Here is a 26,252-nt window from a genome sequence, read left to right on the forward strand (position 1 = left end):
TGTTATCATCTTATATAACTCAAATCCTGTGAAGAAGGAGTTATCTTCCTATTTTATAGGTGAAAAGAGACTCACTGTAATTAACCATCTTACCCAGCATCTATGCAACAAAGCTTGGAGGTCTAATTCCAAAGTTCCTGCTCTATCTATCACATCATGATATTGCTCTAAAAAACCCATTATTTATGTACCACCCATCAAAACAGGGACATATCAAAGGAAACAGACATGGCTGGCTCTAGAGAGGTCCATGAGCTTCTGATTAAAGCAAAATTTGAGTGGTTATGTGATTTCTCGGAAGGGACAGTTTAGAATTTTCACTGAATTCCCAAAGGTCAAGCCATAAAATTAGAAAAACCATTGCACTCAATGTATTTAGAAAGTAACAGCCATATTCAGCTTCAGTTCCACCATATGGCATCTTGAGCTTATTCCCAACATACTCAATTTTCTCCAGTGATTGAAACAAGGCTGGAAACCTTAGAAAGAAGAAGATTAAATAATAATGAAATATATGAGAATCCATTTGGCTATGTGTGGTGTTTGGCAGCTCTCCATATAATTTCTGGTTATCAGTACACCCTGGGGGCTACTGGAGGTTCATTAATATAACTTTAGACTGGGAGATCCTTCGAGATCATAGAGTCCGATTCCCTCCATTTACAGATGACAGAACCAAGACTCAAAGGGCTAGAGTGACTCATACATTGTCACATAACGTTTCACTGGCTTGATAATGAACTTAATATTTCCCTGACAATCAGTCACTTTGGGCCATCATCTGTACTTCCTTGGTCAGTCAAGGGAAGGAGAAACCATGGGCTCATGCTCAAATTGCCCCTTCCAGTTCTCATATTGATCTAGCATAACCAAATACTATTTAGTTTTTGAGTTCTAATCAGATTTGCTGTGGTGGCACCACAGCCGTCTGGCACCAGTGTGGTCTGCAGACAATGTCAGGAAAAGTTGACATGGGGCTGAAGATTCTTGTATTTGGAATTAATAAACCAAAGAAAAAAAAAAGATCCCACCAACCCAGAAGATGCACTTCTCAAATGCAACTTAATGATGCAGACCGTGGCAATTTTGCTAATATAAGCCCACTTATAATGATAAAAATTAGTAATTTAATTAGTCTGTTACAAATGAAAACATTTTCTCTACACCATTATTTGAAAGCATTATGATTCTATTGATTACTTTCTCAGTGAAAATGTAAGAAGAAACTTTTTTAAGTCTATTTAAAAATCTTTAGACTTTGAGTTAAGAAGAAACTGCTAAAATAAATTGTATTTCTCGACTGCATTACAAAATTTCACTTTGGTTCAATATGATGCATGCTCTTGGTCATCTAACATGATCCCTGCAAGTACTGAAATAAATCAGATATTTGAAATAAACACACGCAGAAAAATTCACTTAAATTAACAAATAGGCAAGAGACCACATGCACAACAGAGATGAGGTCCCAGGAAGTTCTACACACACACACACACACAGCGTGAGCTCGAGCAAATCACCTAGCCTCTGCTCTCAGATTTTAAATCTGATTCTATCATGACATTTTTATCCCTAAATATGAAGGTAAGAAGCATATGTTCATTATAGGAAAGAAAGAGTTAACCACGTAAATGACATTTAAACTAGATTAACAAGAATGAGTTGTTAAGAATTAACAATGATCACAAAGAAAGTGGGGATTTAGAAAAATTAAGTATATTTCAGTTGAGATGTTGCATTTGAGGAAGAAGTTCCCACTAGCCTTATTAAAACAATTTATTGCAAAGTCTTAGAATCAGAAAGGAATCTTCAAAGTCGTCCCTCAGGTACAATCCACAATGGAAATTTCCTCACCAGTGCCTATCCTTTCCTGGACCCCTTCTCCTATAGTTTTTGGAGCTCTTGAAACAAAACAGGTGAGACGAGGTACATAGACAGTAAATCAGTAGCTAGACTAGCAAAGAGCGATAGAGAAGTCAAATAGCTCATAATATAATTTCCCTGGATGAACAGATAATCTAAATTATAAATATAATTAATGCAGGTCTTTGGGAGGCTTAACTTTAACATGCATATATTTTATATTTAAAAAACCAATTATAACTTCAAATTGAAGCAAAAATCTAATTAGCATATTGCTGACTCATTATCCCTCTTCCTAGGCTTGTATTCTAATTTTCTTTTTCAGTTTCGCTACATTTTGCCCCTTCATTGCAGATAACATCCTCCTACAGAACAGGAGGCAATGCACACATTCAATAGGAGGTCCCAGTGAGTCTTCTTTCTGCCTTAAAATGAACATTTATCTTAAGAGACATCTTTTGTCATTTCTCTCCTTTTCTCCTGCTCCGGAAAAAGAATTTGCTACCCAACTTCCTAACATGAATCCTACACTTTCTACTCTCCATCTGATTCCCACCTGCCCACAGGAAGACCTTACTCTGTTAAGTCCTCTCTTTCTCACATTTCTCACCCTTCCTGGCGGCCTTAAATGTGTCCTCGACATATTAAACAAGCAGGAAAATGTCAGAATGTTAGATCATGGATGATCCTGGTGAGCCACTGAACAAATCCTATTTGAAATGCATACTAATGCTACATTTCTTTGAATATATTTTAATAATTTTAACATATGTATCAAGTTCTCTCTTTTTTTTTAAGATTTACTTATTTATTTGAGAAGGAGAGCACATGCGGGGGAGAGGCAGGGGGAGAGGCAGAGGGAGAGGTGGAGAGAGAATTCTCAAGCACACTCCCCTCTAGCGTGGAGCCTGAGTCCATGACCTAAGCTGAGATCAAAAGCAGGCCACTGAAGTGACTCGGCCACCCAGGTACCCCTTCCATAGGTTCTTTAAAGTCTTTGACTGCTAAAGTCTAATTCTGGGTCAGCAGGAGTTAGTTTCTATTGACTCTCACCTCTCTCTCTTGTTTTTTTTTTTTTTTTTTTTTTTTTTTTTAAACCATAGGCCACATTTTCCTGTCTCCTTACACACACAGTAATTTTGCTCGAATACCAGATGTGGTACAAGATCAACGACAGAGATTCTGGAGCCTGTCTTCTCCCTGTGAGGAGTGCTGATCTCATTCTATCCAGCAGGCAGTTAAATAATCAGCTGATCACCTCGGTCCTGGGTAGGCTTGGTCTACACATTTTTAGGGCGGATCCGTGGAACGCTCAAGGTGTTCCTCTATGCCCTGTAAGTGGGCAAGACTTAACTTTGAAGCATCTTCCTTTTGAATCTTACCATGTCTGCTTTTAAGCTCTGAAGGGTAGGGTGTGATCTTAACTCCAAAGGGGAAGGCCTTTCTAGTCCAGCTTCAGAAGTCGAGGATGATAACAGGATGTGAAGAAGCCACTAACATGGCTGGAATGGAAAACCAGCGTCTGCCCAGTGCTGTTCCATTCTCAGCCCCTCAGAAGTCATGCACTGCTTAGCCTCGGGGTGGGGGGGGTGTAGGGGGCTCATCCTGAGCCCAGGTCTCAGCCACGGATCCCTGTAGGATGTCCACAGGAACTCTGGGACTCCCTCTGCGCACATGCATAGGAAAGTGCAATTACTGACGTGACATCTGATGGACGAGCTGAATACAGTAAAGGGGCTAGCACGTAGGTATGGGGGAGGGTGAGCACTCCAGGTCCAGGAAACAGCAAGTGCAAGAGCCTTACAATGTCCATTCTTGCACGGTGGTGTGAACCAAGAGTTGGTTCTGAGGTACTGAGGTACTGAGACTCATGGGGAGTGGAGGAGGGGTGAAAGCAGCCTCGTAGGCCTCGGCAAGGATTTGACAGCTACTCTGAGCGAAATGGCCAGGCCCTTGGAGGGTTTTGAGCAGAGGAGCCACAGGGTCAAACTTAAGTTTTAAAGGGCGGCCGAGCTGAGAATTAATTGTAGCAGAATAAAGACGAAGGGCTGATGTTGGAATAATGCAGGTGAGACAATATTGTGGCAAGAACGAGGACAATAATGGCAGAGAAGCTGAGAAGTGGTTAGATGTATTTTGAAGATGGAACCCACAGGTAATCCTAATGGATTAGATTCGGAGTAGGAGAGAAAGAAGCTTGTGTCCTGAGCAACTGGAAGGATGACATCACCGTCTGCTGAAATGGGAAAAAGGGGCTGAAAGAGAATTAGCAGGAACATCAAGATCGGTTTGGGATCTTTAAATTTGCCGCGCATATTAGAATCTAAGTGATACACTCTGTTGTCTCGGAGTCTGGAGCCCCAGGGCCGGGGCTGGGTGGGAATTATGCGCCTAGTGATGGTATTTAAAGCCCTAAGACCGCAATACATCATCCTGGGAGGGAGAAGAGAAAGCTGCTGAGGCCCGAAGTCTGAGCTCTTCTTGTTAGGCAGTTGGGGACACGAGGGGGAATGAGGCGGAGAAACGGGAGGCAGCGGGAAAGACGGAAACCTAGGAAAGCAGGGTCCCTGAAAGCCAAGTGCAAACAAAAAGGCTCCAGAGAAAAGGGGATGAAGTGTGCCAAAGGCCAGAAGGTGCAACCGGAGGAAGAATGAGAGCCGACCGCCATGTGTGCCACACGGAGTCACTGGTGACCCTGGGGAGCAGTTTCAGGGAGGCGACGGGGTGGCCGCTGGGCTGGAGAGGGTCCCAGGGAGGAGGGGAGGCCCGGAGACGGAGGGCGACAGCTGTATGGAGAAGCCCTGCCCTCGAGGGGAGCAGAAGGACTAGGTGGCCGTCGGGGGGAAGGGGGGGCCGAGACCCGACGGATTCAACACGAAGGGGTGACAGCACGTTTACCTGGGGTGGGAATGAGGTAGTCGAGGCTGCTGGGACGGTGCAGGGTGAGGTGGGAGCTGGCAGGGGCGCAGGGGACGGGATCGGGGGACCAGTGAGTGTCAGGATCCCCGGGATTCGCTCAGAGGAGCGGCCGGCACGTGGCCGTGGCCGTGGGCTCCGGGCGTCCCCTGATGGCTACTGTTGTGAATGCAACGGGGAGCATGGAGAGCGGCTGGGCAGTTGTACGGGGACACGCGGGGGCTTCGGACGCCACGGTGACGGGTGGGTGCGGGGCGCGGTGACCTGAGGCCGCTGATGGCCCAGCAGGTGCCGGCGCAGCCAGCACGGCGGGGGGTCTGCCCAGAGATCCGGGGCACAGGCCCCACGGGAGGGTCGGGTTTGCTCATGGAGGGGTCTGAGCTGGAAGCGGGGGGCTGGAAGCATTTCACGCAGGACGAGATGAGTGCGCGGGCGAGAGGGCGGCAAAGCTGTGACCAGGCCACGCGCGGGGGAGGTGGCATCAGCAAGTGGCAGCGCTCCGAGCGGTGCTGGAGCTGAGGCGGGCAGCCAGGTGATGACAGGGCGCAGCCCCCGGTGCTGGGACGGCGGGGACCCTGGAGCCTGGGCACACGGCCCTCCTGGGTGGCGCCAGGCCCGGCCCGCGGGCGCCACGACTCTCCCCGCTCCCTGTGCCTCGTTCCACGGCCCTGGATCTGTGCGGAGCCCCTCGGTGGGGTGCAGCCCCCGGGGCCCCACGTCCCTGCCCACGGGCTGCCGCGGGAGAGGAGCAGCCACAGCCACAGCTTGCGTGGGCCCGGCTGCCTGGCCTTCCAGCTGCTTCCACGAGTCCGGTGCCGGGGCCTGTAGCACGGCCAGAACCAGGGGTGGCACTGACCCGTGGGCGACAGCACGGGGTGGCCACAGCCGGGCATGAGGGACACGCCAGCTGGGCTTCCCCAAGGATGGTAGGTGCCAGCGAATGTTCCCCGCAAAAGGCCAGAGAGTAAATATTCTCCTCTCGTGGCTGCCTGGGCCCCATAGCGACCAGTCACCTCTGCCTGTGTGGCCACAGCCACCACGGGAACGACACCCACGGCTGTGCTCCAATAAGCCCCTATCGCACACCCGGACACCTGCATTCCACTTGGTTTTCACGTGTCCCAATACGTTCGTTTTCTTCTGATTTATTTCCCCAACCATTTAAAAGTAGAAGCGAAAAAAAATTAAAAAAAAAAAAAAAGTATAAGTGGTCGTCGAAGACCTGGGCCCAGGCCTTGGACCGCAAGGCCGCAGTTGGCAGACTTCTGGGAGAGAGCAGAGTCTTGGCGGGCTTGGGGCAGACGTCGGTTTTCGACATTGGTGGGAGCTCAGCTTGGACATCTTTCCTGTGTTCGTGGCCCCTGCTTTGGGGTCACGGGGTATAATCTCGTCACTGTCTAAAAAATATTTTCCAAGCATCGTCTATTTTTTTTTATTTTATTTATTTATTTATTTATTTATTTATTTATTTATTTATTTAGCATCGTCTATTGACTGGCCAAATTTCACAGGGCTAGGAAAGCAGATGACCAAAAATAGAAAAAAATGGAGGAATTCATCCCCCCCCCCCAAAAAAAAAATGGAAAGAAAAGGTAGCAAACAGAGAAGGCAAGCTGGCGACCTGGAGACCCTCCGTCACGGTTACTTTAGTACTTTTACAAAACCAAAAAATAGAGATATCGAGTGACTCTCTGAAAACTACACATCTCTAAAGCGAAAGAGCCGGGATCAGAACCGTAGACCCCGTGGGTCCTCATCTCCTTGGCCATCCTGTGCCACAGTGTGATGCAAATCATGCCAACAGTTACTGCCGCCCCCCCCCCCAGAATGCTCTGTGTGTATTTATTAGTTGAACGAATCGACTAATATTTAAGTAGTGACAGGGCCACAGAGTAAGGGTTCGGTAGCGTCATAACCAACAGGTAACTCATGCGTTTATGCCAAACAAGGGTACTCTTCGGACGAGCCATTGAAGAGCAAAAAGCACTCTTTCTGCACTCGCACAAATTCCCTTTGGGTAAAGGAGCCCATGATCCGCCACAGCTAAATCTCCAAAAGCTATGAGAGTAGAGGGAGAAGGAAAAAAAAAAAAAATCTCTGAGATTGGGGAAAGTTTCCAGGTGAAACACATCACAAGACCTCAGCACCGCTTTTTCAAGTTTCTTCCATGTAGCCCAAATTCCATAACACATGGGGCAATTCCGACAGCGAAGACTGGGGTCTAATGGGCACAAAGAGGCCTATTTTCTAAGCACATGCATTTGTCCCCTCCTTCTGACCTGATCCACTTAGCTCACTTTTGAGGAAGTACTTGCTCTTTCTCTACTTTACATTAAGGAAGTAATGAAATGGACTGATGTTCAGTTTGGGTTAGTTTAGATATTGTTGGAAGACATTACGATCCTTTGACTGCATTAGGACAAATCTCCGGTAAAGGCGCTACCCTATAAAGGGAAGAAGGATCCATTTGGCAAAGAATGAACATCAGGGAGACCTATTTGGGCTTTCCCTTTTCCCCAGATTGATTTTCCTTCATAGCGAAGGAAAGTGTACAGTCAGAATGTTTTCGATGTTTTATTTTGCTTTAAAACCAAGGAGAAAGGTCCAAAGGAATCCACAGGATTCACAGTTTTTCCAATTTGAAGTTGCAAATAATTGCCGAATTCCTTCCATCCCTAATAAGGATGATGCATTATTAATTTTTAATTCTTAATTAAATCCTTTTTAAGATTCTGCAACCCAGGTGGCTCTCCTTGGTTACACTATCAATAGCATATCGACTGTCAATAGTAAATAACGTAATAAGCAGAATTGGGGAAAAGGGCAGAACTGAATCACACTGCTTTTGCTTCTTTCCAATAGGAAATACCCAGCTGCTTACACGAGCAGTTACACAAGCAGTAACAGTAATTATAACAATAATAAAACCCTCTTTGTATAAATGCACATCTCAGGGTTTGTTTGTTTGTTTTTTAATCCCTCTTTTCTTCTTGGTTTTGCAATTTTATCATTTCTATCTGCTGAATAAATGGATACATTCCCGGGTTATGATGTCAGCTGCCCAGAATGTCCAACAGGCAAAGGCAAGAGGGAACAGTCCTTGATAAAGGAATTCATTCTCAACTGTTCCATGCTTGAGTACGTATGTGGAGAAATTCCACGGACTTCAGGAAAAGACAAACGCAGATTTTATTCAGGGATGTTCTGAAAGGGTTATTAGTTCCAGGAGTTTCTTTCTATGTCCCTTCTCGAGGCCAAAGCGCTCTCATTCAAGGCTGCCTTGTCCAGGCAACGGTCTTAATTACGGAAGAGCAAATGATGACTTTTTAACATTTTACTCTCCTGTTTTAAAATATATTTTGAGGGATCCCTGGGTGGCGCAGCGGTTTGGCGCCTGCCTTTGGCCCAGGGCGCGATCCTGGAGACCCGGGATCGAATCCCACGTCGGGCTCCCGGTGCATGGAGCCTGCTTCTCCCTCTGCCTGTGTCTCTGCCCCTCTCTCTCTCTCTCTCTCTCTCTCTGTGACTATCATAAATAAATAAAAATTTAAAAAAATAAAATCTTTAAAAAAAAATAAATAAAATAAAATATATTTTGAAATCCCCCCAAACATGAGGTCACCCTGGTTATCGGTGATGAGAGGGCACCGTGGGTCTCCCCTCTTGCTCTGGGTGAGGGCCACGGGGATGGGCTTCGGGGCAGGCAGGTTAGCAGGAGAAACCCAAGACCATCAAACAGGCCACCCGTGACTGACAGCTGCGCCCGACTCTGGGGTTAAGTCAGGAGGGAGGAGCCCCAGAGGGGCCAGGGGCGGGCTTACACGCGCTCCTCAATTATTCTTATGAGATGTATACGGCTCCGAACGGGCACACCGCGCGGTAATAAAAAATACACGGAAATCAATAGCGATCCTTGCTGTTCGCTTCTACTTGAATGTAGGCAATTTAAGGCATTATTCTTTTTCTTGTCATTATTACTAATTTCTCTGCCCGAGGGTTGCATTTTCTGCATGGTTTTTGCTTTACAAATTCAACAGCCTTTCGAGGTCTGAGCCAAAACGAACGAAAATTTTCTCCCTGTATACAGTGAAACAAACGAAACCGAAAACGGAGGCGAATCGAGCAATTTGGGAGGAACGTGAGGTCTTTCTACAGTCATCAAAAAACAAAAAAAAAACAGGTATTTCAGTATTCTTTAGAAAGCGGGAAAGCGGGACACCATAGACTCTTAGCACAAACGGCCAACATTTTAATTGTTCATCAGCCGCATCCAGACTCCCGAATACCAGGCTCCGCTCGGAGGCCAGGGCTGTGGGCGGGAAGGGGAGGGAAGGGAAGGGAAGGGAAGAGGAGGGGAGGGGAGGGGAGGGGAGGGAAGGGAAGGGAAGGGAGGGGGCCTGAAGCAGGGGCCACACCAGGAGGGGCGGGCGCGGGCCGGGCCCAGCGCCTCTGGCTCCCACGCACCAGGCCTCGAAGCACACGCTCTTCTCCGAGCCGACGGGCCACGCGGGCGCTCTCAGGGCCTCCTTTAGAAAACCAGACGGAAATGTGTTCTCCACGTCGGAGGAGCGCGCGGCTCCCGAGGCCAGTCTGCCGGGGTCGGGGCAGCCTCGGGGCCTCATAAAGACGAGGCCCGCTTCCCCCCTCGGCCCACTATCCCCTCCGCCCGCTTCCCCTCCTCGGCGGCTTAGCCCCTTGGCTCCCATCCCCTCCTCAGCTCGGTGCTGCAGCCAACACTCCTGCACGGACGGACGGCGGCGCGCGGTGGGGCCACCAGGGTGCAGGGCCCGGGCCCCTTCGCCTCGCGTGCTCCGGGGCGGCCGGGGGAGAGGTGGGCGGCAGCAGCACAGGCGGGCGGGAGGGCGAGGGCCCGAGACGGAGCAGGGCGGCCAGCGGGCGCAGGAAGCCCACGGGCCCCGAGGACGGGGGCGCTGCCACCCCCACCCAGCCGGGCGCACGGAGCCGCAGCGGTCCTGACGCCGGGCTCCCAACGCAGGGCGCAGTGTGAGCGCCCGCGGGGACCCCGGTGGCTCAGCGGCCGGGGTAGGTGCACAGGCCGCCGGCGCCGCTGCTCAAGGTACCGGCCCAGTCGCATCCGTTCGGCCAAATTCTCGTCAGGATCGGACTGTGAGCCGAGAACAGGAGCTCAGGTAGCATTTCACTGGGAAATTCGGGCCAAGAGATGTGTCCTAAGACATGGGGACCGCTTCTGCAGGTGACACACCAGATCGCGGCCGGCGATGGGCCCTGCCCATGCAGCTCGGTGTGGCACCTGACTTGTTTTTTCAAGATCTGATTTATTTCTTCATTAGACACAGAGAGAGAGAGAGAGAGAGGCAGAGACCCAGGCAGAGGGAGAAGCAGGCTCCATGCAGGGAGCCCGACGGGGGACTCGATCCCAGGACCCCGGGGTCACGGTCTGGGCCAAAGGCAGACATTCCACCGCTGAGCCCCCCACTTAAGTTTTGATTTTATCTCATCTTTTCTCAGTAGTAAAACTTGGACAGGTACTAACAAGGGTAACAGGGCCCCTTCATTAGAATATGGATGATGCTTCCCAAAGCACACACAGTCCGCGGGTGTGGGGCCCCATTCTTGGAAGGATAGTCCTGTGCAAGGCAGTTTGGTCCCAAAAGTCTTAAAAAGTCATCCTGCAAGTAAGGAAGAGTGTTCTGGAAGGCCACAGAAGCTTTCTGGCCAGCTTATCCATTGCTGGGCATAAACAAACTTCTTTTCTCCCCGGAGCGGTGGGCCCCGACTCCTTGCTTCTCATTTCTATCCTCCAATCCCTGCGGCCTGCAGGAGGGGGGCGCGGGAACCAGACGCCCAGGGACAGGTCAGCGGGGACGGAGGACCCAGGAGGCGGCGCGGCTCCCCTCTTCCTCCCACCTTCCTCAGCCGAGACCCGAGACCCGAGACCCGCTGTGAGGTCCCCGAGGGAGCGCCACAATCCGGCTCGTCTCAGGCTGGCAAGGCCTCCAGGGCTGCAGGGAGTGGTTTACTTGGGAAGGCCCTTGGCCGCCGCCGCCGCCGCCCCCCAGGAACCAGGCCGACCGTGAGCCTCGACCCGAAGCCAAGGGGACAGGACGGGGAGGCACAGGGAGCAAGTGCCCTAGAGGGGACACGGGCGCCTCGCACCGCGCCGGGCCAGAGCAGACCCGGAGCAGAGCAAGAAACAACAAAAAGCCCACCAGCCCGTCAGGTGCTGACGGAGCCTGGCACCCGGATCCACTGAAATCAAGCGGGATTCTCCGATGTTTCACACGCGTGAGTTGAGGGAGAGGTTGACATTTGTCCTGGAAAGGATCGTACGTCACAGAAGTGATGTTCTGAAGAGCACATCCTCAGCGGGCGCGCGGCGCGTAGGCACGCGTGTCTACGAAATATCCCGAGACCCCTAAGCGCCTCATGTGAAGACATTAAGTGAAGAAGGACGCACGCTCTCCAGAATGAACTGCATATTGATGTAAAAAAAAAAAATTTTTTTTCCCCGTCTTCTTGTTTATTTTGAACGATGGCTTTTAAAAAAAATGTACTATGTGGCCACGGGCATGTCTGCGCTCACTGTTCCTTTTTCAAGCAGTCTCCAGAGTTGAATCCTGCATTCTTGCCATATGCCAAGGGTTAGGCCATTAATATGTAAAAGAAGCTGGTATCCAGAGAATTGACTTTATAATTGGAGAACACCAAAATAAACCCAACACTTCTGAACAATGCGGCGCCACAGCATCCCCGTTCTCTTAGGCTATTAGGCCATGTCCAATTTTCTCGGTCTGTCGGAAGATCCAGCTGCCTCCATGTGCCAGGGAAGCTTTAATTATGGTGACTTTTCCTCCCCCTGGAAAGCCTCTTCCTGTGGTTTGAAAGTTTGAATTATTCAAGCCCATGTTAATACACTGTCGCGAAGGCTCCGCTTGGCCCACGGAGGCGCGCTGGAACTGTTCTCTTTTCACAGATTTGATTTCTTTCCCCACCCACCCTCCTCTCCTCCCTCCTCGTCCTTTCCTTTCTCATTCCCTTTGCTCCCATTGTTAAAGGCAAGAACCGGGGAGCCCCAAGCACTGATCATTCAACTCATGGAACTGCTTACAGCCTATCTCTTAGGGACTACTCGTGTCAAGTCCCAAGAAAAGGAATCTCTCAACTAAAAAGTTCCACAAGGATCAAGCTCCATTCCTTAACCCTGTTTTAGAAAAAGTCGTACAATTTATGTAATCTGTTGGCCAGCATTCCAGAGCCTTTAAATATACATCTCTTTAGGGGGTCCCTGGGTGGCTCAGCGGCTGACCGTCTCCCGTTGGCTCAGGGCGTGACCCCGGGGTCCCGGGATCGAGTCCCACATCGAGCCTGCTTCTCCCTCTGCCTGTGTCTCTGCCTCTCTCTCTGTGTCTCTCATGAATAAATACATAAAAATCTTGAAAAAAAGATCCTTTAAAAAAATATGTATACATCTCGTCAAAAGAAGTTGTTAATTTGGTTTCACTCCTAACACAGAACCAGCCGGAGAACTCTAGATCGTTCCTGTGGAAGCTACAAAGAGTTAATATATGCGAATGCTGTTTGGAACCTAAATTCTAGATTCCAGTCCTTGATCAACGTTTTTAGGTTTTGCTTATGAAAATAGCAACCCTAGCCTTCTTCTATTCTAAGTTTTAGTCCAGATCTGAGTTGTCACCGTGGCTTCTCTGTAACCAAAGTCAGCATCGAGATGCTCTGTGGCATCCCTGGATGAAGGGCTGCCATGAGTTCCAGGCTCTGTTCATTATTCACCACCTGCCAGGCCTCTCAGAGGCTTAATTTTCTCTTCTATGCGGGGATCCCCAGGTGGCTCAGCGGCTAAGCATCTCCCTTCGGCCCAGGGCGTGATCCCGGGGACCCGGATCAAGTCCCACGTCGGGGTCCCCACAGGGAGCCTGCTTCTCCCTCTGCCTGGGTCTCTGCCTCTCTCTCTGGGTCTCTCAGGAATAAATAAATAAAATATTTAAAAATAATTTTCTCACCTATGAAAACGGAGTAGCAATATAAACACTATTGAGAACCTGGAAAATTCCAACAGGATTGTATTCAGCAAAGTGTTTTTTTTTTTTTTCAAAACTCAGAAGTAGTATATAAACTAAGATGTCTTCGCTATGATTTTTTTCATGTAATGAGAGAAACACCATCTTTGGTTTATACTCCAAGTCATTCAGTTAAATAAATAACGTTTTAGAACCCTTTCTTCCGTGTCTGTGTGCTCACAGAAAGAAGTTGCAGGGTTTACGGTGCAGTGGGATTCTCTCCCTTTTATGCACATTAAGTCTGTTTTTAGGGGGGAAAGGGAAAAAAAAGGCAGCGAAGAAAAAATATGCTACACAAGTTTTCTAGTTAATGAGCCAGAGAGCTTGTGAAAGTTGCTGCTGATACTAAGAAAAATGCTCTTAGAAACTGGGATGAAAAAAAAAATGATCTCTCTTCAAAAAGAACCCCCAATTTTTAAATTTTTTTAATGCCCCCTCCCAATTTTTTTTTAGCAGTGGGTGAAATATTTAGACAGAAAACACAGACATAAAGAACTTAATAGTGCATGTGTCTCTGGGATTGGAAAAGCTGGAACCCAACCCATTGCACCAGTTGGAGTGGATCTCCCCGTGCACCGCAGACCCTTGGATGCGAACTGCTGTCGGCCTCTGAGCCACCAGGAATCTGGTCTTAAACATTCAATGTCAAGAAAAACAAAACAGAACTCTAACCCCACCTTTAAAGGTGACAACAAAATGACTCTGTGCTCGTGCAGTATCCCCTCGAAACTGCTTGGTCCGCCCTATACAGGGAATTTAAGACTCATTAAAGAAGTTTAAAGTTTCACACCGAATCTATATGGACTCTATTTCTCACCTTGACAGCGGGGTCTTCGTTGACGAGTCCGTTCAGCATGTTCGTGCTGGAGGCTTTGTACTATGCTGGCCCGTTCCTTGACAAAGGCAGTTTTTCGGGTGCTAATTGCAGAGTTGTTGCAAGTCAAATATTTTTAATGCTTTCTTAAGTGTGTCCTTTTTTTACGGTGAGAAACCAGTCGTGAAATCATTCACTACCGAAGAACGGTGCCAAATGTTGAGCAGCTATGTCTGGACCGAGAGACATCTAGTCTCAGGCACAACTGAGAACCAGAAAATTCTGTGATCACTTTCACCTGTGTGTCTATCTCCTCAACAGCAACCCAAGGCGAATTTTGAATTTCCAACTCCTGAAAGTCTGGGCCAATGACTCTTGGAGCAAGAGAAAAGAAGAGCTGAGAAGTCCTTTACTATGAATGTCGCAAAACCTTAGGACATTTTCCATAATAAGTGGTGGGAAGCAAAAATTATGTATTAAGAGTTTATAGCTAGACTAAACTTATTTTGTAGAAGTAAAAAAGTAAATCTTAAGATGTTTTTCTCTGATATACACACGTGTGTACACAGATGCACATGAACAGCCGATTTAAGGGAAAAATTACTACGTTTTATCAAGTTAAATTAGGTCAGAAGAGAGAGAGAAAAAATATCCATAAGACTAAAATTCAGGTTGGTGTGCAGCTCCAGTTCATCTCTATATACATTTACAGGACCCATTCTCTAAAGTGCTAGACTGTTCTATCTGCATATCATTCTCATACATATACCAGTTTAATGACATAAAAGACACTGGCTAGTAAATATCTGAATGGTTATTAGCCAAGTATGTCGTACTGTATTGATTAATTTGTATAATAAATAAAAATAGAGGATAACAGGCATGTTAAGTTCTACTGGGAAGAAGCTTGTTTCCTCTCCCAATTAAAAGTCTCAGATAAATTGCTAATTTCCATTCTTCCTTTTTTTAGACTAACCTGGAATTTCAAACAGTGACTTACTAAATTCTTTTCCTCAAGCGTAGTTTTGCTTTTCGCATTTTGTTATTCACTCTCAATTAGAAAAAATAAATTTAGAAAGAAACTTAGAAAGTTATAACAAATGACAAAAAAGTCTGTCTTAATATTTATTATAAATAACGTGTTGAGAAGAAAAACTACCTACATTTTTGCCTGCTACCCTTACTTCTGTGGAGCTGTTAAGATCTTAGTAACATTCCAATTTTAATGCATTAAGAAAAAGATAAAAATGAAATAACAACTAGACTAGAACAGTTGTGTCTGTTTAGAAGATGTTAAAGAGGACTGGAGTCATGCTTAAAGATTTCTAACATAAATTACTGTGTTAGCCCTTTTTTATTCTCATTTAAACAATATATGTAGGCTTTATTCGTGTGCATTTTAGACAATTTAGAGAATACAATAAAAATGAAGAACAAGAATTGCTTTTAAGCCCAATTATCCAGAGATAAAGCACTGTTAATATCAAGCATTAATAATAATATAATTATAGCTAAACTGATCACCTACTCTCTGTATCAGTCTCACACACACACATACACAATATATATTTGAAGCAAAATATATAATTTAGAACGGACTATATGTATAAAATCATCATCTCCATTTTGCAGATGAGGAAATTAAGGTGCAGAGATGATTTAGCAACTTCGTCAGAGGCAGAGTTCACATGTTTAATAAGTAGAGAAACTGGGATTTGAAGTTGGGCCCTCCCCAAGACTGTGATCACAGCCACAACTCTGTTACACGGGGCTTTTCTCTGGGTGTATAAAAAGGGACTGGAATTCATACATACTGTTTTATAATCTGTTTTTCGTCCATGTAACATACTCTGAACCTCTTCTCAGATCATGAAGCAATCACCTACCAGGGCACTTGGAAAAGCAGCGTACTGACAAGTGAGAGACCCTGTAGTATAGCTGTTGCTGGCCCAGACAAGAAATGCTGTTTTCTGACATGTATTCAAATCAAGCAAACATCACCCTCTTTAGGCAAACAGAAATTATCATAGCAAAACTGACCAATGATCTGCTCAGTCCAATATCCTATTTCTGAAAATGCCCAACGCTGGCTATTTTGGCAGGAGACATAAAATCCCCCATAAAGTACCTAATTGTGTGATTCGCCACAGTGAGATGAAAATTTCCCCTTCGTCCAGTTTCTCATCTTCTCCCACCTAAATGCTTTAGAGGGAATAGTCCTTGAAATTTTATCCTACTGAAACCAGTCATGTGTGAAGATGTTATTTTAACACATACATACACGCTCACGTATGCACTATAAATACAAAGTCATGAGTTATTCCTGGGTAGCTTAAAAAATCCAGAAATTATTGTACCTACTTCTATAAATACATAATATACCAAGCACATATACATAATTAATCCATTACATTTATAAGAAAATATCTGCCAGGTAATATATAGTGCCAGTGAAAACAACAGGTAAATAGCATTCAATAAAATAATCCTTTCCTCCATTAACAATGTATTGTAAAAACATTTTTTTTTTCTTTAAGGGAGGGAGAGGGGGAAGGCAGAGGGAGAGAAAAAATCTTAAGCAGGCTCCCCACCCTGGTGTGGAGCCCAATATGGAGCTTGATCTCACAAGCCTGAGGTTATGACCTGAGTGGAAATCAAGAGTTGGCACTAAACCCACGCGCCCTTAAAAACACATTCCTCAAGCAAGGTAACCAAAGGGCAATTCTTGAGTGGCAACATTCATCGGGTGTATTTCTTCACAGTGCAAATCAGAAAACCAACGCAATCGTATATTTTAGTTTGTTGTATATATACTCAAAGTCCCATCACCCACTCATACTATAGTGTACTTAGAATTTAATGGGGTTCTAAAAATCTCACCAAGTATAGTGGCAGGGTAGCCAGGACGGCAGGGATACTTAAGGGCTTAACAAAACAAACAAAAAACTCTTCTTTGAAATCTTGTCTTTCTCTAATAAGAGCCTGGTATCATCTACTTCCTGCCTCTTGGAACACCTGCTCTTAGAGCCCTGGGCGGCCATGTGGAGATAGGCAGATAGACAGACAGAAGGATATTCAGATATAGACACACAGACATATGACCCAAGGTCCAAGAGCTTTGAGAGTCTGAGTGAATGATTATCGTTGGCTGGACAGACTGCTAAAGATTTCATGCAGAAGAAGGCCCCTACACTGTATTTCCAGCCCCATGCATCTCTAGAATTTTTTGCTTGTCTCCTGTTGCCATCCCCCAAAACAACCAGGATATTAGATGTAGTCTGTGCCCAAGGATTTCAATAAAAGTAATTTTGTCCAATAGTGATGGGGATCATCGCCCTATCACCCTGGGGCTTTTCCCTGACCTAATCAGCTACTAATTAATCATCCTGACTTACCGTAATAGCACAGATCCGTACTTCCCTGAGAACACAGACCATACTTCATGAACTTTATATTTCAGATGCCTAGCACGATTCCTGGGGCAGAGAAGATGTTCAGTACATCTTCAAGGAACAGGGCCTGACATGCATCAGGTCCTTGTTAAATGCTAGTTGGTGGAACATCTGGATGGATGAATGAATATTTTTAGCCATTGACCAAGTTTCTCTATTTAATGCCCTCTTCTATGTTTCAGTCTGGAATACACACATTTTAAAGTCTATTTCATGGGAGGTATCATAATAAAACACTGTGGTTTTTACACTGAAAATATATTCCTGGTATAAAGACAATTCGGTCACCATTTAAAGAAATAACACACGTTGAATACCCATCAGTACTATTTATAAATTGTTCCTTGAGTAGGAAAAAAAAAATGCTGCAACTGCTTCCAAATCAGCAAAGTAGACAGCCAGTAAGTCCAAGAGACATGTAAATATTATACGTATGTAAGAACAACTAACTCTGGGCATTTATCTTAAAAACTGAAGACATAAAGTTCAAAGTTACCCAATCAATTATCTTCCTCTTACTGTTTTAACTTTTTTTTTTTTTTAAGACTTTATTTTTAAGTGCACCCAGTGTGGGCCTCAAACTCACAACCCCTGAGATCAAGTGTCACGTGCTCTCCCAACTGAGCCAGTCAAGCGCCCCTCCCTCTTGCTATTTCCAAGGGGCTCCAGGTAAGCACTGATGGAGTTAATTTACCACGATTCTCCCCTGCCCGTGACATCTTATTTCCCCTCAGGTAAGCGAAAGAGAAGCTACTCCAGGAGGCTGGTTTCCTTATAAATCTGCAGATGATGAAACCTTGAGTCAATCATAACCTTGTTTCAGTTTGTCAGCTGAGGACATTAATACCTGTCATGTATCTCACTCTCAGGAAGACCCTGGAGAGCAATACTTTCCAACGCTCGCCCTGCAAACATGTTCTACAAGTGCGAGTTTTACACTTTGCATCATCACTTAAGTGATGGACAGATCGAAATCTAAAGGAGTAAACAAGGTCTGCTTCCGATTTTCCAAACTTTCTTTCTATGAACTTTGAAATCAAAGCTACACACCTGGGGATCCCTGGGTGGCGCAGTGGTTTGGCGCCTGCCTTTGGCCCAGGGCACGATCCTGGAGACCTGGGATCGAATCCCACATCAGGCTCCCGGTGCATGGAGCCTGCTTCTCCCTCTGCCTGTGTCTCTGCCTCTCTCTCTCTCTCTCTCTCTGTGACTATCATAAATAAATAAAATAAAATAAAATAAAATAAAATAAAATAAAATAAAATAAAATAAAATAAAATAAAATAAAATAAAAAAAAAAAAAAAACAAAGCTACACACCTTACGCTCAAGGTTACCTCTCTCGACCACGGCGGTCAATTAAGCACGAGACGTCCAGTGGGAGATCGGCAGCCAGCCCTGGGTATCAACCAGTGAGCACTGTATGTGCAATAAAACATACACTAGTCTGCCTGATAAAGAACAAAAGGAGTTCGTTTCCTTTATGACAATGATATACAAGCTCTGAGGAGCCTAAAACACTAACGACATCAACCGATAGAAGAATTCTCTGTCCTTCGGAGTCAGTGAAATGCAGCACAGTGACAGGTGGCATCTTTCTCTAAGTTTCCTACTTGTGTCCTATTTGAAAATGGTCAGAGAGAGAGAGATTTATATGACATACAAGGGTGAGGGGGTTTTATTTTCTAATTTCAACTACAATCACATCTTTAGAATCTAATTAACGTGTCAATGCAATCTTTTAAAAGACACATAAAACACCGTAGGATCAGCTTTCAAAAAGTGTGCCCTGTGCCAAATGCACTGGCTCCTGCCTTCAGCAGTGCAGGCTGAAGAAGTCCAACGGGTCAATCCTTTGTTCTTTTCTAGAATCCCAGAATAACCAGGAGTCAATTATGTTTAAGGGGAGCATTCAGAGTGCTTTACAGAGAGCATGGTTTAAAAAAAACAAATAAACTAGAAGCCCCATTCTGGAATTTCTTCTATAAATTATGTCCCTTCTGATCAAGATCAGACAGAACTGGACTCCTGACAGAGGAGATCACACAGAAAGAGGTAACGCCAAAAGGGATTTTATTTTCTTCAAGGTTGTTCAATTCCACAGTCTCCTGTTCCTCACCAGCCTTGTCCTAAGAGAATTCACACTACCATGAATAATTTTTTTCAAAGTCATTTGAATACCAGATGGTATATCAAAGTCGATGCTAAATTTTTCTTTTGAAACATAGGCTCATCGGGAACGCATTTTTTTTATTTCTAAAGCTACAACTTCACAATTACTAGGTGCCATTTGTATTGGTACTGTCACATCCGCCTAAGAAAGTTAAGAAAAAAAAAAGAGATAGTATTTTTTTTTACAAGAGTTGTGTGACTCATTTTTTTTCCTTTTTATTTTTTTATTTTTTATTTCTTTTTATTTATTTATGATAGTCACAGAGAGAAAGGCAGAGACATAGGCAGAGGGAGAAGCAGGCTCCATGCACCGGGAGCCCGATGTGGGATTCGATCCCGGGTCTCCAGGATCGCGCCCTGGGCCAAAGGCAGGCGCCAAACCGCTGCGCCACCCAGGGATCCCTTTTTTTTCCTTTTTAAAGAGAAACCATTAACCTCCATGGGGGACGCTGTCAATTATTAAAAAAGAAAAAAAATCTCCTCACTGTTGCTCCTCATTGCCGGATCAAGTAGCAAGTGTGAAACTGGGTCTGGGGACCTAACAGGGCCCAGTGATGGGAGGTCAGCCCTACGCAGCCTCCTTTAGGCACGATTCTTTCTGTCCTCTGTCAAATGGGTTCTTCTCAGTCCGCTGTCCAAGGCAAGGCTGACCGACGCCTTGCTCCCCTGGAGATGAACCAAGTCTCTACGTAGCTGGGTTCAGTCCCACCGGCCCTACCCTAAGCACTCCCGTGTAACTACTGAGTTGAGGGGGGTGGGGAGGCACATGCTTTCAGAGACCTCTTCCTTGGGGCAGGCAGCGGGCTGATTAAAACAGGTACACAGTTGTGTACACTTCACAGGAGGGAGCCATCCAGTCTCTTAGGATGGTTTTTGTTTTGTATTTATTCTGCTACTACTGAGGCAGCTCATCTAAGGACTTAAAGGGTAATTGCACTAAGCATTTAGGGAGCTGCAAGCTATTAGCGGATGTAATGGAAAGAACAGGAAAGAAAGTCAAGTCAATCATTCATTTGACAGATATTTATGAGACCCGGTGTTGGGCCCCGATTCTCCATGTGATGAGGCGCTGGATTTATAGATAAAGGCAGTGCCGTGGGTGAGGTGGGTACTGACTTCTGCAAGGCATTTAGTGAGCCCTTTGTAATGTCCTTGTGGACAGAATGAAGAAAGGTGGGCCGCCTAATAGGGAGATTGATAGGAATGTCTGATAAATGTGCGGTGTCACGAGGAAGGAGAGCTGTAATGTCAGCCCTGGGGCCTCAGAGTTCAGTTCTTTCTTATCCACCATTTGTTATCAGCGCTTTTAATGAAGATACAAAGAGCCTCTTGATCAGCTTAGTGTAAAGCTCTTGGGCCCTGGGTTTGAAACTGGGCTTTGACACAAATCTGGAATTTAAATTCTGCAAGCTTCTGTTTTCTCGCCTGCAAAAAGAGCAGATTTCTCAGAATCGCCTGGAGGATGGAAGCAGATGCACGCGAGCACTGAGTAGGTACCTAATACCCCAAGGTGCGTTCTACAAAACAAACCTGCACAGGACACAGAAAGAAAGACCAGCTATGTGGTTTACAGCAAGATCGGGATTTAAAATAATCCTGACATATGGGAATAAGGGAGGAATAAACAACCTTTAAAAGGAATAATGAGTTTCATGAAGGCCAGTCCATTTTTATCTTGCTTATCGGTATATTCCAAGCATCTATTACAGACTTTGGGAGATTTCAAGAAAAAAAAAAAAAAAGGTTGACTGAGTGACTGAATGAATAAGGCCTAAATTGAAGCGCAAAGGTCATTTTATCAAGTGTTGGGAGTCGGACACTAGAGAAGACACACTCCTCTCTCACGCTGCCCATGGTCTGGTGTGGCCTGGCGAGGAGAGAGACCAGTCCAAGGAGAATCACAGTGCGCTAAGTGCCGAGTGTCCTGGGACCCTGGGAGCACTCGAGAGAGGCCCTTAACTTGAGCCCTGGAAAGAATAAGCCACGAGGCAGGTGGGATGGGATCTCTGAGCTGTGTAAGAGGTGGTCGAAGGAAAAGAGAGTAGCCAAGGAAGGAAGGGGGTTCCAGGCAGAAGAAGTCGCCTGTGGTCCAGAGGGGAGAAAGAGCTTCCAGTGTTGAGGTCACAGAAGTGAATTCTCGGGGACAATCCCTGAAAGTGATTTCAGGTTACGCTGCACAAGTAACAAGTCAGGAAGAGCTTCAAACGCTAAACTGAGGACTGTGAGAAGTACCCACCAGACTAAGCAGCGTCTCTGAAGTCTCCTACTCCGGATAGGGATTGGTTTTTGTTTCAGAAAGCTCGCTCTTGTCCCAGTGAAGACGTGATTGGACGTAAAGACCCACGAGGAGACCGGTGTGGAACAACAGGCAAGACACGAAGAGGTCCCGAGCGAAAGCAGCTCATGGGGCAACTGAATTATAAGTTAGGAGCGAGATCTAAATTGGGGACATACTTTTGTGAATCCTCAGAATATGGGATGGGACACACGCAACGTACAGAACCACTTGCTAAGTACGCGTACGACATGAGCAAATGCTGAATGCCACCTTGGAAAGCAACTCCAACCTTTAAAAAGGTGAACCCATGAAGGAGTTGAGGGGAAGGAGTCAGAAGCGGGAGGAAACGGAGGAGGGAGTTTGAGGACCTCAAAAGCGGGAAGACCTTCCCTCCCAACAGGGCTGGATGTTGCAGAGACTTAAATACACTCAGGATCTGGTGCCCGGAAGATCATCAGTAACTCCACAAGGGCACGTTTCAGAAGAATTTAGGCCAAAGGAGAAGCCGGACTATGGCACTTGCTGGAGTAAACTACAAGTGAAGGAGCAAGAACAATGACGGCAAACATCTCTCCCATGAAGCTTGACACAAAATCAGGGAGAGATTTTAAGCTATGGAAAGAGTTGGATGAGGATCTTCATCCAGAAAGGGGACCAGGCTGTCACTGGATCCCAATCATACGTCACGGAGAGAGAACTGAAGGAGAGGCAGCTGCAGGAAATGTGGAATTTTTGCCCCTGTTCGGGAGGCAGCATTAGGAGAAGGAGGGCTGACGCAGGGACGTGGACATTGGCTCAACGTAGGAAAACTGCAGAATTAGAATCAGTCAACAACACGGTGCTCATGCTCGACCAGGTTACAAACTTCTTGCCTTTGAAGCATTCAGGCAGAGCCTGGCTACGTTTGGCCGGGATGCGCAGTAAGCACGCTAGCCATCGATGGAAAGTTGGACTGGATGGTTTTATTTATTTATTTATTTATTTATTTATTTATTTATTTATTTATGATAGACAGAGAGAGAGAGAGAGAAGCAGAGACACAGGCAGAGGGAGAAGCAGGCTCCATGCAGGGAGCCTGACGTGGGACTCGATCCCGGGATTCCAGGATCAGGCCCTGGGCCGAAGGCAGGCGCTGAACCGCTGAGCCACCCAGGGATCCCCATGGACTGGATGGTTTTAGATGTCTCTTTGAACCCCTAAAATTAATGTGGCTAAGTCTGAAGTTATAAAACTTTTCTCCCACATCTAATCTATTTAAAGACATGACTTCTGATATAGAAAGAGCTTTCTTCATGACTCTGAAGTAGTTTTAAGATCATGCAATATGAAGTCACTGATTATGTTCCAATCATACTGGCTGCAATACACGTATTTCAAAAGCCTTTCGGAAATTCTTGTGAAGATCAAATGTCTAATTCTTCTATTTATCTTTCTTTTTTTTTTTTCTCTCTCTCTTAATTCTGAACTAATACCTGAAGGTGAGCATGTCTGTGTATTCAAGGATTACAGTTTCCTTACTGGATGGAGAAGCTTAATCTCACAGATAATTATTTACATACTAATGGCGGACACATAATTATCTCACAAATAATCATATACATGCTAATTAATAAGGCACTAGGAACCTTTTCGAAACCCAAGTGCCTGGAAACAGAGCTAAATTACAGCCAAGCACAAGATTTTATCCTGGAAGTGTGTACTCACGCTCATCTCTCTATTCCTCTTTCTTGTTTTCACACACATGCACACACACCCTTCACAAAATTAGGAAATAAGAGGACCCTGGGTGGCTCAGGGGTGTGGCGCCTGCCTTTGGCCTGGGACTCGATCCTGGAGTCCTGGGATCGAGTCCCACATCGGGCTCCCTGCATGGAGCCTGCTTCTCCCTCTACCTCTACCTTGTCTCTGTCTCTCTGTCTTTCATGAATAAATAAATAAATAAATAAATATTTTTTAAAAATTAGGAAATAAGGTAAAATGTATTAAGAGAAGATGAATGGAAAATGAATATGAATCATAACTACCTTTTCTAATGCCCCTTCATCAAATCAGGTATCAAAAAAATTTCATCCATAAGGTGGTAAGTTCCTAAGTGAGCAGCCATCTAACACAAGCAGTGTCAGGCACAGAATAAATCCTCAAAAACTTACGTTCCCTTCTCCAATAAGAAATTACATGCTTGATTTAGGACAAGGGGAATTTGGCCAAACATGGAGGAGAACTGTGTTGACTACTGCAATGTTTAACTCTGCGACATTTGCAGACACGTCGGATAAGTAAAACTTCTCTTAAAGTACAAACAATGAGTTCAAGGCTTTCTATGGGAAGCTGACATGTCTAGCTCCTGCTGCTTCAAACATCAAACTGTCATAGAATAAGGTCATTTTTAGCCGGGGACCGCGAATATCCCAACACCTGAGATAACCACGTTGAGAATAACAGTAGAAGAGCATGAAAAATAAATATACAGAAGGGAAGCAACGACTCAGAACTCATGTATAAGCAATTATTTCCTTAACATTCTTAAGGACGGTGCTCCTTAGCGCTCTATAAACTAGGTCTGCTGTGACGGAAGCTAAAAAGATTGCTCAGGGACCGCCAGACCATATCCGAGTGGCTCCTTCACAGCTTGTACAATCTTCAGGCCTCCACCAAGTGGCAAATAAGATAGTCGTAAGTGGAAGGGAGTTCAATTATTTGAACAGTCCCATGTGTATGTCCCACGGGTTTCTATTAGATTTGAAAGTCGCTTCTATTGTGAATCTACGCTCCAAGGAGCTAACCATGCAGAATGTTCTAAAATAAACAGTCATAGTAGGCCAAACGGTCACATATTTCTCAGTGTAAAGGCTGCTGCTCTGCTCAGTATGGAAAAAAAGTACTCACAAAATCTAGATTTCTTATCTATTTTTCCAGAGCGAAACTAAAAGTGGTTCATCTCGCCATTCGTAAGCTACTGTACGACATTCATGTTTTTACCCAGCAGAAGCCTGTTGCGTTCCGCTCAATTGTCAGTAACTGGGGGTACACGTCAAGTAGACTTCACTCGGCTAAGCAGCGATATCTGTAGAACGATACCTCCGTTAATCAGAGATCCCGCCGCAGATTCATGGAGGATTATCTGAAGTTTTTGTATTTGCTTTTGTTCTGACGAAAAGGTGACCTTATTCAGATTACATCAAGTTACTGTTATTAAAATCATTTTAAAAATAAGATATTTAATACGTCCATATGTTCCCGTGTACACAAACTTAGACATATTACTGTTAAGCTCAGAATTAAAACGTGATCCTACATCTCTGTACCCAGCACAGAGATGCGAGTATAATCCACGGGAAAAACACCGAACTAGATACAGCCACACGAATAAGAAAGAACTTCTAAAATTCATATATCTATTCTTTTTTTTTTTTAAGATTTATTTATTTATTTATTTATTTATTCACGACAGACACACAGAGAGAGGCAGAGACACAGGCAGAGGGAGAAGCAGGCTCCATGCAGGGAGCCCGATGTGGGACTCGATCCCGGGACTCCAGGATCACACCCTGGGTCGAAGGCGGCGCTAAACCGCTGGGCCACCGGGGTTGCCCTTATATATCTATTCTTAAAGGTAATTTCTTGTCCCCCAGAAACATTATCATCCCGATGGTAATCCCCTCTCATGGTGCTATAAAACTATCTGGAGAGAAGACAAATACATATCATCCCTTCTGTTGAAGTCAAGGATGGAGCAAAGAGCAAGGATGTGGGAACTCTGGAATCCCTAAGAGCCACCAGTTGGAAAGAGCCAAAATGAAAGATGTTCCCGAAAACAACCCAATGTGAATAAAAGTTCCTTGTGACAAGGAAATGTACACTGAGGGGTAAAATTGCATATTTCTTCTAAACATCATGGAATCCAAAGTTCAGAATGGAGAGGGCTCACTCAGAGGATCTGAGGGCCGGGGCGGCCACCTCAAAGGCCTCAGGAGCTGCTGGGGTGACAGGAGCCCGAGGGTGGGGCTGTGGCTGGTGGGAGCACCTGCTTCTCTGGGACAAACAGAAGGGAAGTAAAGATAAGGCACTGCTCGGGCTGGAGCTGGCAACCCCCGACTTCCTCTGGATCCAGGCCACATCAGCCACCGTGGATGGGCTGAGGCCTGGAGAGGCTGCGGGCTCCCTGAGGCCCACCCGCCCCGAGGGGCAGAGCTGGACACTGACCCAGCCCTGCAGTCCACCAGCCGGTCCCCGGGGGACCCTGCACACCAGGCCAGGTGCCCCTGAAGCCACGGGATCCACCCTGGACAGGGATGGCTCCCGGGCTCCAAGCACTCTGGGAGAGAGGGTCCAACAGGCGGCAAAGCGAGCCCTTAACAAACGGGGGTCTGTGCCGCAAAGAGGCGGTTGAGGGGGAGGTGGGGACCCACTGGAGGGCCACCCCCTCTAGAGCCTCCCCAGGCAGCTATGTGCATGGCATGGCCAAGAGGACAAGGAACCAGACCAAAGCTGCAGAGGAAGGAGTGGGAGTAGGGCTCACGGGGAGAAGCGCCCCTCGAGTGGTTCTCTCCACGCAGGATTAGAGCATTCTGTTTCAGACATCCTAGGAATACGCTAGGAATTGATCCATTTTTAATGAAGACCTTTCTCTTGTAGCTGGTCCTCTAGAAACCTACAGAATCCTTCCTGCAAGCAAAGCACCACATCGGATGCTAGGAATGC

At 45.9% G+C, this 26,252-nt stretch overlaps 1 protein-coding gene across 6 annotated transcripts in view; it reads right to left on the minus strand.

Moving 5' to 3' along the window:
* HS3ST5 (heparan sulfate-glucosamine 3-sulfotransferase 5) overlaps positions 1-26,252 on the minus strand; it is a 254,480-nt gene that overhangs the window by 186,237 nt on the left and 41,991 nt on the right. The window contains exon 1 of one of the 6 annotated variants that reach the window (XM_025444534.3): positions 13,654-13,916. The exons of the other annotated variants lie outside the window; for them this stretch is intronic. The gene's annotated coding sequence lies outside the window, so the exon portion shown is untranslated. Of the gene's footprint in view, positions 1-13,653; positions 13,917-26,252 lie in introns of those variants that run through there. 6 annotated transcript variants of the gene reach the window in all.

This window comes from Canis lupus, chromosome 12, assembly GCF_003254725.2.
Source record: "Canis lupus dingo isolate Sandy chromosome 12, ASM325472v2, whole genome shotgun sequence".
NCBI lineage: Eukaryota > Metazoa > Chordata > Mammalia > Carnivora > Canidae > Canis > Canis lupus.